The following is a 15,144-nucleotide window of genomic DNA, read 5'->3' on the forward strand; positions in this document are numbered from 1 at the left end:
TGAATTTTGTGGTCCAATCGAATATGTTTAGTGTCATTTCTAAATATCGTTGTCAAATAATATACAATAGTTGCTAATTTTAGGATAATTTTATCGATCTGGGAAATTTCTAGATTGTTTTAAACTAATTTCGAATGTTAAACATTTTAACAGTTTGACATTTAAAAATTACCCCATATTTCTCAAATGAAAACAATATAAATTGAAAAATATACATAATTGCAATTAAATAATTATCAAATAATAAACCCCTTCACTTCGCTTGACACATATAATTGGAGAGTTAGTACTCAGTATTACATTACAACAGCAATAAAAATAATTATAATAAAAATGACTAAAAATTAACAAAACATTGATTCGCCCAGTAGAAACATATGACAACGGCTAGCTGAAGGTGATAGAATCAACAAATTTATGAAAAAGCAGCGACTAAGATGGGTTGGACATGTAATAAGAATGCCAGATATGAAATTACCGCTTAAAATTTATGAAAACGAAGTAAGAACCAGCAGAAAAAGAGGGTGATCAAGAAAGCGATAGAAAGACAGTGTGCAGCAGAAGTTAGAAGAAATGAATATAAAAAATTGGAAAACAAAAGCAAAAACAGAGAAGAATGGAAGATTGTTGTTAAACAGGCTTAGGTCCTACATGGTCTGTATAGTCACGGTTGATGAAGGCTCAAAAATCTTAATTATATATTGATCTGCATTCTTTACTAATAAATAATAAATACTTAACCTTTATTCAATAAATTTAATAACTTATCTACCATAGCTTAAAGTCTCAACTTTTCTGGTGAGGAAAATTACCTTTAAAGACTAGAATTCTTTTTTTTTTTAAATCCCAATCATAAAATGAATTGTTTTTATTAATGAACTTTTGTGGTATCTTTTCTTAGAAATATGTATCATATTGTATTGGTTGTTATTTTATTCACATCATAAATTTCCTAATACGGAAACATAATCATACATAATTACCTAGAATTTTTTTGTTTTCTCTTATTTTTCGGTCCTAGTATTTTTCATGCTTTATGTTCAAAATAAAAACAAATAAGCCTCCAAGCTTGAGTATAAATAATGGAAAAAAATTAAGGAGCAATGAAAAGAGTAAAATATTAAATTATTTACGCAAATGTACGGAGTATAAATTTATATATAAAAATTTCGATATGCCCATATTTTAAGAATATTTTATGAATAATATCATTGGGGAGCAAAAGTGTAAAGTAGGACGTAAGGTATAAATAAAAAGCGCGAAACAGTACAGGCAACGTCAACACCAGTACAAGCAACAGAAAAAAGTAAATTTAATGTCGATGGCAACCCCAAAATTGTCTTCGATTATAAATATTTACATTTGTGTTTGTATGGTCGTGTTGATGAAGTGTTGTGACTGACGTTGTTGCTTTAAGGTCTTGGAAAAAAATAAAAATAAAACTAAAAGATCAAGTAGAAGAAGAAGACGGACTATTCGCATTAGCTTTGCTCGTGTTTGACTTCTTAATGGCTGCTTGTCTTTGGTATTTTAAAACACACACATATGCACATATACGAGCGCACAAACAAACACAAATTAAAAAAAATGATTTACTAAAATTTCTTTATTTTTGTTGCTATTTATAGCTTCACTTAATGATTTCTGAAAATTTTCAAGAAGAAAAAGCATACAAATTAAGGCACCAAACTTGCAAACGACGCAAAAATGTCGCTCTGAAAGACGTGATCCCTTTTGTTTTTGTATTTCTGTTTGTTTTTTCTTTTTTTTTTTTGATTTCTTATTTTTTAGTATTTACGCCATTCGATGTTCCTTCAGATCTTCTTTATTTTTATATTTATAAGTTTGCTAGGCAGAAAATTTCTGTTGATGTGTATTTCAATGCAAAGTAAAAATGTTTTTTTTCTTTGCGACAAGATTGTTGCTGTTTTCTGTTATATCACAAACCCACTGTATCTAATTAGATGTACTATTATGTACGTTTCAAAAAAAAAAAGGAGTTAGTGAAACAGAGATGGATAATCTACTTAGTCCTACAATCATAACACATTCTTTAAGTAACCTGAACCTGTAAAAGTTAATCGCTCTCTTAAGGACCACAAAAAGAGGCGTATATTGACTAAAAATAAAGATTGGAGTTCCAAACACGTCCTCTTATTTTGAAGAGTTTGTGGATACAGATAAGAGTCCAATAGTTGGATAGAATTTATGAAAAAGTCAGGTTAATTTACAAAATAATTTGTATTAATACTGGATACTTTGTAATTAAAGTCGATCCAACCAGTACTGACAATGGCATAATCCATTAGATTTCCATTACTTTTTGTGCCAACCTTAATACATAGTGGATAAAATAATTATTTAGCAAAAACAGCTGATCAGTAACCACTAATCAATAACTACTGATCATAATAAAATTCTCTCTCCATAAGTTTAGGTTTACATTTAATAATATATTCATTTTTATATAAACACACTACCAACTGTAATGCACAGTGGATAAAATATATTGATCAATAACCAATGATAGTAATAACGTTCTCTCTTCACAAGTCTAAATTTACATTTAATAATGTGTTAGTTTTTTATTAAACACACTGATAACCCCAACTCGCAATAGATAAAATAACTGCTGATTTCTAACCACTGATCATGAACCACTGTTTAACAACTACTGATCATAATAAAATTCTCCCTTCACAAGTCTGTGTTTACATTTAATAATGTATTAATTTTTAGATTAAACATACTGATAACCTTAATGCACAGTGAATTAAGTAACTGCTGATCAATAACTACTGATCATTAACTACTGATCATTAACCACTGATTAATAACTAATGATCATAATAAAATTCTCTGTTCACAAGCCTAAGTATACATTTAACAATGTATTCATTTTTATAATAAATGCACTGCCAACCTTGACGCACAATGAATAAAATAACCACTAATCAATTAAGACTGATCATAATAAAAAACTCTCTCTAAAATTCTCTAAATATGAACACAGAAATATGTTTATATGTACACATTTGAGGCTCCAGAATAAGTTTTTTATTCACACTCATATAAAATCAGATCAAAAAGGAAGAGAAATTTCAATGCAGGCAAAGACACTGACTGACTATTAAATAATATGATATTAGTTTTAAACAGTAAAATTATGTGTTGCTTTGATTAATTCGTTTTCCAAAATACCACAATATTAACCAGAGTAAAGAATGTTCTTTTATCACATGATTACATTATATATTCAAATAACATATAATATATAAATAAAACAACCATAAAAAAAATATTCATACGCTATTTATATTTCGTGTACAATTATTAAAAATTAAATATGACGACTGAAAATTTGTAGCTCAATAGTTTTATTTACTTGTATGTCACATAAATGAAAGCGGAATCGACATAGGCATCAACGCCCGCCTATTTATACTATTTTTAACTTGGAAATGCTTAGAAATATTGTGTTTGATGTTCTGTTTCTTTATAATTAATAAAAAAAACTTATGGAATAACGTATTAGCATCTATATAAACATAGTATTTGAAATTACATATTATTAAAAAATAATAGACTTATCAGTGTATTTTTATTTACTTACTTATTTACTGATAATTCTATTATTTTATTAATAATATGTAGTTTCAATTATTATAATAACCTTATGAAGAGTGCTATATTATTTAAAAGGGAATATAACCATTTTTAAATATAAAAATGTATTCATTTTTATGTTATAATAAAATTTATTCTGTAATACAAATGCAGAAAAGTAAAAGTCGGTAAAATATTTGATTTAGGGTCTGAACAAATACTTAATCTCACTAATTTTACTAACCTCTTATATCTAAAAATTAAACTAAAATTTAACCTGCGTAAGCAGTTCTATAATAAAAGAAATCATATGTTAACCATCCTCTAATTGAGTTACTTTTCCGATAAACTAAAAAGATGAAGCTAATATTATTTAACATATATATTAACAAATATTTAAAGCGTCTTCATTATGGAACACAATACCTCCGTTGAAGAAATCTTATGGAAGAGCTTTAATTAATTAATGAAAAGAGTCATTTCTTCAAAAAAAAATTAGTTCAAAAATTCCAAATATTTTAAAATTAGTTCTTAGTTTATTTAGTGACTTTTACAACAAAATAAATTTGAGATACAAATCCATCGTTTCAACTGCTCTTGTACTTACCGAAACTAGTAGAATATCCATGGGACTATATTGCAATTAGTTCAAAGAATAACTTTATAAATGGGATTCAAAAATTGAAAGATCATTCGATTAAATTTATTGAAGTGGAGAGATGTACTGAAGAAGTCCATTTAGTGAAAACCACGTTAATCAAGAGAAGCCTATTGTTCCAAAACTTGTTGCTCCTAAGAGCTATAGCAGAATATCTATGTATCATCTATAGAGTTAGAGTTATAACTCTTTGTGTATAAAGATACACAAATTTCATTTACAAAACTATTTACTATTTACATACAAAACTACGTATTAGAATATTCATTTAGAATACAGCGGTGGAAGTTAATATAGGTATGTGCAATATTTGAAGTATTTCCTACCACATAAGCGCGAAACAGTATATCTAAAATTAAATTTATTCCCAGAAGTAGAAAAAATCCATTTCTTAACCCAATCCGAATTAAAGAAAATTTGACTTTAAAAACATATTCAATTAAAAACAGCAAACGTCTTAATAGTGGTTCATTTAAGTATCTTAAAGTTTATATAAGGTTAAAAATTAATGTTTGTTAATTTTTTTTTATGTTTTAAATTTAACATATAAAAATATAAATTTATTAATTAACTTAAAATTAATTAATTTATTAATTAACTTAAAATTAAAAATTTTAAATTTAACATATAAAAATATAAATTTTAATTAACTTAAAATTAATTAAATTTATTGATTTCATTAATTTAAATTTAACACATAAATATATAAATTAACTTAAAATTAATTAATTTTATTAATTAATTCGTTTATTTATTTTATTAATGTTAATAAATTTAAATTTAACATATAACAATATAAATTTTAATTACTTACTTATTTGCTAATATAATATTTATATATATAAAATAAAATAATGATAAAAAAATAAACATTGTTCGAGAATATACAATGTGCCCTGCTTTCTCAATATTTTTTTTCTTTTTTTTATTATTATTAAGCAGTTCCTCTTCACACGTCTGTCTTTTCTAAATCGTACAAAACTAATTAAATTTAAAAATAATTATATTTCTAAAAGGAAAAACGAAATGAAAAATTCAAATGAGATATAAATTTTTCAGCACAACCCGAAAGCAATGAAAAATACAAATAAATTAAGTCATACGAAAATATAAAAATAATACAAATATTTTTTCTCTGATTCGTGTTTTGTTTTTGTTTATTTTTTTTTTTTTTTTTGGTTATATATATTATTTTTACTTAATATTCTATTTGTTTTTTCTGTACGTGCGTCAATTTTATTTTCAATTAAGGTTAAAATATCAAAATAACGAAATTAGGTCCGGAACTCAATTATAATGCGTGTATCTGCTCGTAATTATATATAAAATTTTTATTCATTTCAATTTATTATATGCATGATATAAAAATCTATGATTATATTGTAAATATTCAATCTAATGAAAGAAAGAAACACATAATAATTTTTCACAATCAACAAACAAAATCAAGAGATTAGTCATTAATATTATAGCAAATTTTATAGACATCCAAACTTATAGTAAATTACTAAGCATTTCTATAACTTCACGAGACGCCGTCTATTCGTAAATGGTAGAAACACAACTTTGATGCAATTTTAATATTCTGTCTTTAATAAAGACATCTTCAATATTTTGGATTTCCTTCTGTTAGTTCGTTCCTTATTTGCAAGCCCCTTGAAGTTGACGTTCAATGTATTTTTCTTTAATAATAGACGAAATCGAACATTATGAAGTGGTTAAATTATTTGCAAATATAGATTTAACAACCAAAATCGTAAGAGTTTTTACTTATATACACCTCATTCTTCAAAATAACGTATTGTCAGTAAATTGGTTTATTTAGAACTGGTTATACAAACTCTGAAGACAACAGAAATCCTAGAATTTGTCACATAAATACGAATAAATATTCTCGGATATCGTCACTTGACCAAAATTTGTTTTTTTTTTGTAAGTTTTTAAGTTCTTACATCGAAAATATTTTACAGTCAGTTTTGTTTTTTTAGAACTTTTTCAGGAGAATTCCGAAATACGTATAGGAATATACAAAAAAATACGATCGAAATAAAAATTAAAGTCTTAAGAAACAAAATCAACTTCAGAAGATATAACTGTGGGTATTTCACAGATATAGTAATCAGACAGCTCATCAAGGGGACTTGAGGAACTGAAGGCACACTCAACTCTACACCCTAACATTTTAACAGCACTATACTTATTATTATTATTATTGAGTAAGGGATCGTGCACTATACTTGCTCATTAAAAAATTTCTTTTTACCAAAATACTCTAAAGTCATTCATCCACCCAAATAAATTTCTGGTTAATATTCCTAACAGAGACCAATACTTTATGTATAAGTGTTTGCTGTGTATCTCAAAACGCTGTAGACACAATTAGTGTTGGATTCTGAGTATGTTATTAACATCTGGATCCTTTAAAAATGTATTTAAAGGATGGCGAATTGTCTTCTGTTCGGTTAGGATCGGTTGCAGCACAAAAGATCAACCATGGTCGCAGTGTTCCCTCAGTTCCCCTCAGTTGGCAGCTGGTACTCGGTTTATTCCTATTCCTATCTTAACAAATAACTTAGATTATTTTTGCAATTAGTTGTACGAAGAAAAAAATCACAATTTTTCAAGATTGTGTACCTGCTCACACAATTCAGAAAATTATAGAAAAAATTTAAGAATTAAAAAATCTGGGGATTATTTTGAAAAAGATTGTTGCAATAACTAGCCTAATCAGTTGATTTATTTTTCTTTCATATCTGGCTTTTCGCACATCTCAAAAAATTAATTATTGGACAATTATTCCAATAGTAACCCAAAGATCTCTAATGATGAGTATGTGATCTTAACCAAAAAATTAGTGTGGTCAGCTAAAAATATCACTTAATGTATTACATAAATCAGTTCCTTCAGTTTTATATGCATCGGATTTTTATATATATTATTCAATCAAATATTATTAAATATTAAAATATAAATTTCTACCTGTGATATAAAATAAATAAAAAAACAATTACTAATAAAAATATATTTTTATAAATAAATAAATACTAACGTAATCCCGGAGTAGGACAAAATCTCTAGGAATGAGGAAGATGTTGTTGTAGTTCACTAATTTTTAAAATCTCTATAACTTATGATTTTACAATAAAATAAAAAAAGATAATAAATAAAACAATATATATTTTATAATAATTTATAACATTATTTTATAAATAATTACAATATATAAAATCTTCTAACTAAATTAAATTTTATAACTAATTTTAATAATAAATATAAAAATAAATAATTTAAAAAAAAATTTTTCAAGAAAAATTTTAAGTACAATTCTTAATTTATTTATAAAATTACTTTAAACTTTTATTAAATTTAATAAATAATTGCAAAATATAAAATCTTCTAACCAAATTAAATTTTATAACTACTTTTATAAATAATTATAAAAAAATAATTTTAATAAACAAAAAATTTTTAAAGAAAAAAAATTATATACAATTTTTCATTTATTTATAAAATTACTTTAAAATTTTAACTACATTTTCTATTCCTTAAAATACTATTTTTGCAATTTTATTTGGAATCTTTTCGTTGAAGACAATAACCAAATTCGTAAGTATTTTATCTGACGGCAAAGGAACTTTCATTAAAACAACCTGTTATATCTTTAGCATTTGGGATCTTATCTCTATCGACTTAAAAATTTTTCATGTATACATTTTACAAAATTTTAGGGAAAGAAATAAATTATCAACGAAACTATTCTTAGTTTATACTTACCATTTATTAGTTAAATGCAACAGAATTTCGCCTCACAAAGTCTAAACACTCATTCACTTCGAAGGCAGCAATTAAAACAATTTGCAACCGCATTAATTACTTTATGGAGTGCAAATTATTTGCATCCGTGTGCTATAAATCCTCGAAGTACATGAATCCTTTCTTAAACATAATTTACTCAACTTAAGCACTAACGGCAGTAACGTTACGACGATGGATGGTAACCGGTAGGCGGTAAGCGGTAAGGGGTAAGGGGTACGTGGGTGTCACCATATGTAATCACACAATTTGTTATGAAAGCTCAATTACCCACGAGGTAACCACAAGTAGAAGCAAATTGCTATATGTGTTAAAAATTCAGGCACTTGTAAATAAATGGTAAATCAAAGGAACACCCATAACTAACACTGGCACATGCGTTGCCATCTCCAAGTATCGACCTAACTTTAATTTGCCTAAATACTTTCATCTCCATGTTATTGCCTTACATGCGGTGTGTAAGCATTGCACGGGTACACGTTTAAACTGGAACATGCCATCAGCACACACTTTATGGAAAAGTTGGCAACCGTTTGTATTAGGCCAAGAGACGAGACCAAACTGACGTCATCAGGAGATTCCCCGACCTTACTTAACAATGTTTGAAACTCATTCAAAAATAGCAAGAATAACAGCAACAAACATTAGCAAATCGAATATCAATGAATGAATTTCCTAAGGAATGTCTCGCATGTCTCGCATAAGACGAGTGCGGGGGCTTGGTTTGGCTCTTGCTCATATGCTCAAAAGATCATATAAATGCAGACAACTATACAGACAGACAAACACACGTACATAAACGCATTAATATTGTACAACTGTTTACGTTTAATTTTTTTGGCATCCGATTTAATGGGAAAGAATCCAGAAACTTATTGGCAAAACTCCATGATCATAAATTACGTGTTTGCAACCCCATGAACGTAAACACAATATTAATAAAAAAAATGAATTAATGAATTTACGAGTAATCAACAACAAGTTGTTGTGACTTTTAAGTACAGGCACAACACTTCTTCATACACCTTATACCATATACCATATCCCATATATACCATAAGAATCATACCCATGAAGAGCATACCTATGAATATATACTAAAAACTCCGACAGTTGCTCTTATCTAAAAGCGTTGTTGCTGAAGTGTAGCTATGCATCTAATATATAAAATTACTTGAAAATATTCTATTAATTTATTAATAACTATTAATTCGTTTAAAAGTATACATCTTTGTACCACATCTATGTTCATCTATGTTGTCTTCAAAATGATCTCCAATTTTTTTTTAAATTAGTACCAACTTTCCCGTATCGATCGAGCACAGTGATGTCCTTGATTCATTTACGATACCAATTTCGGGTTTATTTATTGATATTTGAGAAGGCATGAATCCACTATCCTTATCAACCAATATGAAACCATAAAGATGCCGATTTAAGTCTCAAGTTAAGTCAATACATTATTATAATTGTCAAAAAAAAAAATTTGCAATGACTTACAGATTTAAGTAAATTTGCATTAATTGCTTATATACGACGGCTTTCCTATGCCAACTAAATCTGAGCTCTTTTTAAAATACGCCATTTTTAGTTTTAGTAGTATTTATATATCTTTCAAAAAAATATTTTTTAAAAACAATAATGTTATAAAGTTAAAAAACAATAAAAACTAAACTATTAATCCTTTAAAGAAACTACATAGATAAGTATGTGAAATGGAAAGAGGATCGAAGATTCCTCAAATAGCTAAGAAAGCTATTTTGATTCCACAATTCCTCGTCATAATGGGTAGAATAATGAATATCTTAAAACCAGCCGTACGCATTGACAAATGCAAGTTTCTAGCCAATAGTAATATTGGAAATAACGCTGGGTGACCAAAGAATGGGGCGACCAATTGCTTAAGCCTGGTTTTGGATAAGTTTGGACATAGATACAATAGATGCTCTGGTTTTTCCACGTCCAGTGTTGTTGAACATGTATATTATTTTTTCCTTGAGCTCGAACCTAGATAGTAGCATATACAGATCATATATTTACATTAATCTCAAGTCACGTTTTCACACGTGATAAGTCATATCACAGCAACCTAATAGCTCGTTTATGTGCAATGATTAGGCAGTAAATTTAAATAACACAGAAAAAATAGACTGCAAAGGAGCGAGTTCTGAAAAGCTAGATGTAAACACTATAGTTCCATCCTGTCTGCCTTACCATTAATTCTACAATAAAAAACAATAATTTAAAAAAATATTTACAGCAATAGAATGGAATAAAAAGTAGTGAAAGTTAATCCTACATTGTAGTACTTTTATAAACTGAAACGATATATATTAACACAATATACTCCAGGATTGATTGATTCAGTATTTATTAATATAAGAATTATATAATTAAAATCATTCATCTGCACTTGTATGATCAACCTTATATTTTTAAGAAGGCAAGGATATATTCTGTGATAATTTCATTTTAATTCCGAACATTGAGACGATGTAAATTAAATTATAGTCAACTTAAGGGAAAATTTGACTGCTACCTAAGTTTTCAACGATTCTGAAGAAAATAGCAAAAGTTCCCAGCACAAATTAACATGTGCCCTTAAAAAAAATACTCGGATTTAAGTCATGAGAGACGATATTTCATAAATATATCATCGAGGCACTTCATGTACTCTCAAACAAACAAATAAATATATATGGAAATTTTAATTTTTTGAGAAGAAATATATAGGTATGAATTTTTCTATAACTTCTAGAAATTATTCTAGCTACTAGTCATTAATTAGTCTATAATTCATTTATGACATTCATCCATTTCTTGAGTTGACAGTCGACACATTTAGACCAAATTGGCCACAATGTGGCCAAGGGTATAAGGAAATAATTATATATTACGATATAATAGAAGTACTTGTTACTCGTTACCATCTTGAAGTACTTGTTACCATCCAAATGTAATCAAGCTTAACATAATCAATTACTCTTCTCTTGTGTATTTTAATTGCTATTAATATATTAGTAAAGAATCGACTAGCCCGTCTAAATATGATACCTTTTAATTAATAACTGTTCTAAATATGATAATACAATAAATACGAAATATAACATTTGCTATAATAAGCTATAGGAGCAATTTCCGCTGCATTATCTATTTTTTATATGGCAACACTTTTAAGGTATGTACTTTCCGGAAAGAACAGGTAACGAAGCAAGGTACCTGAATTGAATATATTCCAGAATGATTAACAATCCAATTTGAAGATTATTAATAAAATAGAGTTTGGAACCATCAAACTCTTGCTTTTTAGAAAGCAAATTACTTTTGATAAGTTTTGATTGGTTGTTCTAAACATTATTGATGTATATAATGTGAATTATAAAGCTCAAAGAAATGTAAAAAAATAGTATAGTATGTAGTCATATAATTTAAGTTGTGCCAAAAACTAAGAAATTACGTAAAGTTATTGGGTTCATTGTCTGATTTCATGTTAAATTTTTGGAACTAAGCGTGAGAAAATATAAAATTTTTGGCAACTTTACCAATTTCTTTTTATTACTGAATATACACAAGGGGTAAGGTTGTATCTGACAAGATCTATTCGTGTATTTCAACTTATTTGGCAACGAATAACAAATTTAATTTATTTTATTTTCTTTTTAAATTGTATCTTTCGTGTGCCACATATTTACATATTGTAAAAACTTAAATGGATAAATAACTGATAAGACCTTTATCTCTGTTTTGAATATCTTTAGATCAAATTATTAAGATTTATCCATTTTCTTAGAATTTTGTTTAATTGGGAATTAAGTTATGCTCATCAGATACATAATATGAAAACAGCTTATTAAATTTGTAAAGATGTTTGTAAGGTACTAAAGGGGCTTTTAGAGAGCCTTTAAACCAATTAGAAATAGACCTTGAATAATTGCCGGAATAATCCAAATTTCATATTTATATTTAAACTGAACAAAACAAAATTGATTATCAGTATTTGGTATTATACTTAGTGGATTAACTAAAACTGCAAAATATGTCACAGAAATATTAGATTTATATTTCTTATTTGAATATATTATTAAATTTCATTCAAAAATTATAACTGTATTAATAATATCATTTTTAAAAGTATTTTTAAAAAACAAATGCTAGTATAAACTTATATGCTTTTATGTGAAATAAATTATAATTTAATTAAATTTTAAAAAGTATATAAGCAAAACTTTTATTTCTTATTTTAATAATTTCTGATAAATTAATAATCAATCTACTTAACAAATATTTTTTACAGGATAATATTATTTTAGAATTGTTTTTAAACAATTATTTAACAAGCACTAAAATTCACTAAATTAAATTTTACAAAATTGTTATTTTTATATTTAATTCAAATTCTACACTACATTTGACTAAAATATAATATAATATAAAATTGTAAAATTTTGAATTTATTTATCGGCCTGTTTTTTTATAATGTTTCTATATTTATATATTTTCCTTATTGGCTATAAGTCCCTCTTTGTAAAATAATTCAACGTTTGTTTAATAATTTTTATTATATTCTATATTTCGACTCTACTTGAGAGTCATCATTACTAAAACTATGTTATATCTACGCCATAGACAATAGATATAGACAATAGCATAAAGAGGATGACATAGATATAGTTTTAATAATATTAATTTATGTCAGATCCTGATCCTGATGATGACTCTCAAGGAGAATCGAAATATAGAATATAATAAACAAAAAATATTAAACAAACGTTAAAATATTTAACAAAAAGGGACCAACAGCCGGATAAAAAAAAAACAAAATAATATATAATTGTTTATTATAGTAATATTTATTATATATACAGCAATATGCTTAATTATGCTTAATTAAGTTGACTAAAATTAAAACAATAAATATTTAATTTTAATTTTAAATATTTCATCATTTATTTTTTATAAATATTTTTTAGACAGGTTTCAAACAGTAGTAAATTTTAATAACAAAAATTTTATTTATTTTTAATTAATCAAATTTTTGAATGTTGCAATTCACTACTATTCGAAACTTCTTTTTTAAACACAATAGTTTCTATTAAGTAAAATAGTCTTAATTATATTAATTGATATATTTATTTTTTTTTTATTTATATATATATTTTTTTTATTTATATTTATTTTTTTTTTATTTATATTAATTTTTTTTTTTTGTTTAACTGGTCGAGAAACAAATTCAAAATTTAATTAATTATTATTCATAAAATTAAGAACTAATAAAATAGTTAATTATATATCTAAAGTCGAATCAAGTTTAATATATAAATTTATATATGTCTTACTAATTTATATAACTACTTTGTAGTAGTAGTAGTAGTAGAAGTAGGTGTATAGTAATAGTATATGGCATGTTTTTTAAAATATTTGATTGTATAAACTTAGCCAATTCACAAAGAGTTCGTACAAAAGTCTTTCAATTTTGCCTATTTCGAGCGATATATCTCAGTTCAATTATCGATTTATTCGTTTCATTGTTTATGGTTCTACGCCAAGAATAGCGAGGGCGTCCACGGGTTCTACTGTCTTGCGGATTCCAGGTTACTGCCTCATGTGCTGCGTCATTTGTGCTTTTGTGTGACATGTGTCAAATCCACCTATATTTCCGTTGTAGAATTTCTTTCTCGAGGGGCTCCTGCATAATAGTAGTATAGTATTTTTATTTTAGTTCAAAAAATATTTCAATTTTAAAATTAATCATACATGTTAATCTCAGCTATGAATAAATAAATTAAAAATATTTTCGCATTAAAATATTGTTAATTATTGAACTAAAGGCAAGCATAAATTGTTATCTGCCAACAAACTAATTAACTAAAAAAGTAGAATTTTAAAGCAGATCAAAGTATATTTAAAAGTATATTTTAGTTAAATAATTTAATTAAATCTAAAAATTTTCCTTTATTATTCTTTGCCTGTAACTAATTGCAAAAACTACTTTATATAAAAAATATATAAAAAAAATATTTATTAAGAAATATTAAATTATATAAAAAAAAATAATTACTTTTTATAATAGCTTTAATAAAACATATAATATAAAAGTTAAACTATAAATAATGAATTCTTTTTCTTCTTATATTTTTCAGTCGCAACCTCCAACCACCAAAAGCAGAAACATTACATACACTCTTAGATGCAATGTTGCAACGAAGAAGCACAAAGCCGCCAACTGTGTACATGTGACTCGTAGCGTATGAGCAATACGTCGTCGGCTTTGGTCTGACCAACCAAAAACGATTGACGAACTTGCGCTCAAACCACTACGAACCGTAATGCACTTCACTTCGCCAACACATGCACATTCTCATAAGCATAACAGAGGGAAACACTCTAAGCCGCTGTGCTTTGCACTTACGCGAAACGCAAGGGAAGACAATATTTAATAGTGCAATAACAATAAAAAAAATACACAATAGCAATAATAACAATAATAATAATGAAATTAGTATAATAAAAGTATGCATACGTCTGAGTGCAAAGCACAGCCTAACAGAGCAACAGAACAACAGAACAACGGAATAACGGAACAACGGAACAGAAGAACAACAAAATACATCGTACGATATTAAATAAGGAAATGAGTTGGCAAATGAAGTGTGTTGCTCTTGTGTAGGAAACGAAAAAGAGCACAGTCGGTGGTTTTCTATTTCTTGGAATGGCAAGGCTGAAAACCGAGGAGAAATACGAGTAAATTGCAATTTGTTCATTGGCTGCAAGCACCACAAAGGATAACGACCAATCGCAGCACAAAAATGTTAATGTTTATATCCTTAGCTGCTTGAAGGCAATCAACGTTTCCAGCACCGAACCGAGCCAAAAAATAAAATACACGAAACAGTGGAATAAAAGGAGGAGCCTAGTAGATGGCCAATAATAACAAATTCAAATACAATAAAAAAAAGTATAGGAATTTTTTATTCTTGACTTGGAAAAAGCAAGCAATTTGAAAAAAAAGCGACAGAATTGCAAAAATTTAGTTGACAAGTTTGCGCTATTCTCATTTTGATAAAATC

At 26.6% G+C, this 15,144-nt stretch overlaps 1 long non-coding RNA gene across 1 annotated transcript in view; it reads left to right on the forward strand.

Annotated features, from left to right (window-relative positions):
- The window catches only part of LOC119689410, a 34,805-nt gene extending 20,268 nt beyond the window's left edge, over nt 1-14,537 (forward strand). Inside the window, exon 2 of the long non-coding RNA XR_005253422.1 lies at nt 14,218-14,537. This is a non-coding gene — a long non-coding RNA (uncharacterized LOC119689410). The remainder of the gene's footprint in view (nt 1-14,217) is intronic.
- Nucleotides 14,538-15,144: the final 607 nt, after the last annotated feature.

This window comes from Teleopsis dalmanni, chromosome X, assembly GCF_002237135.1.
Source record: "Teleopsis dalmanni isolate 2A chromosome X, ASM223713v2, whole genome shotgun sequence".
Classification (NCBI taxonomy): Eukaryota; Metazoa; Arthropoda; class Insecta; order Diptera; family Diopsidae; genus Teleopsis; species Teleopsis dalmanni.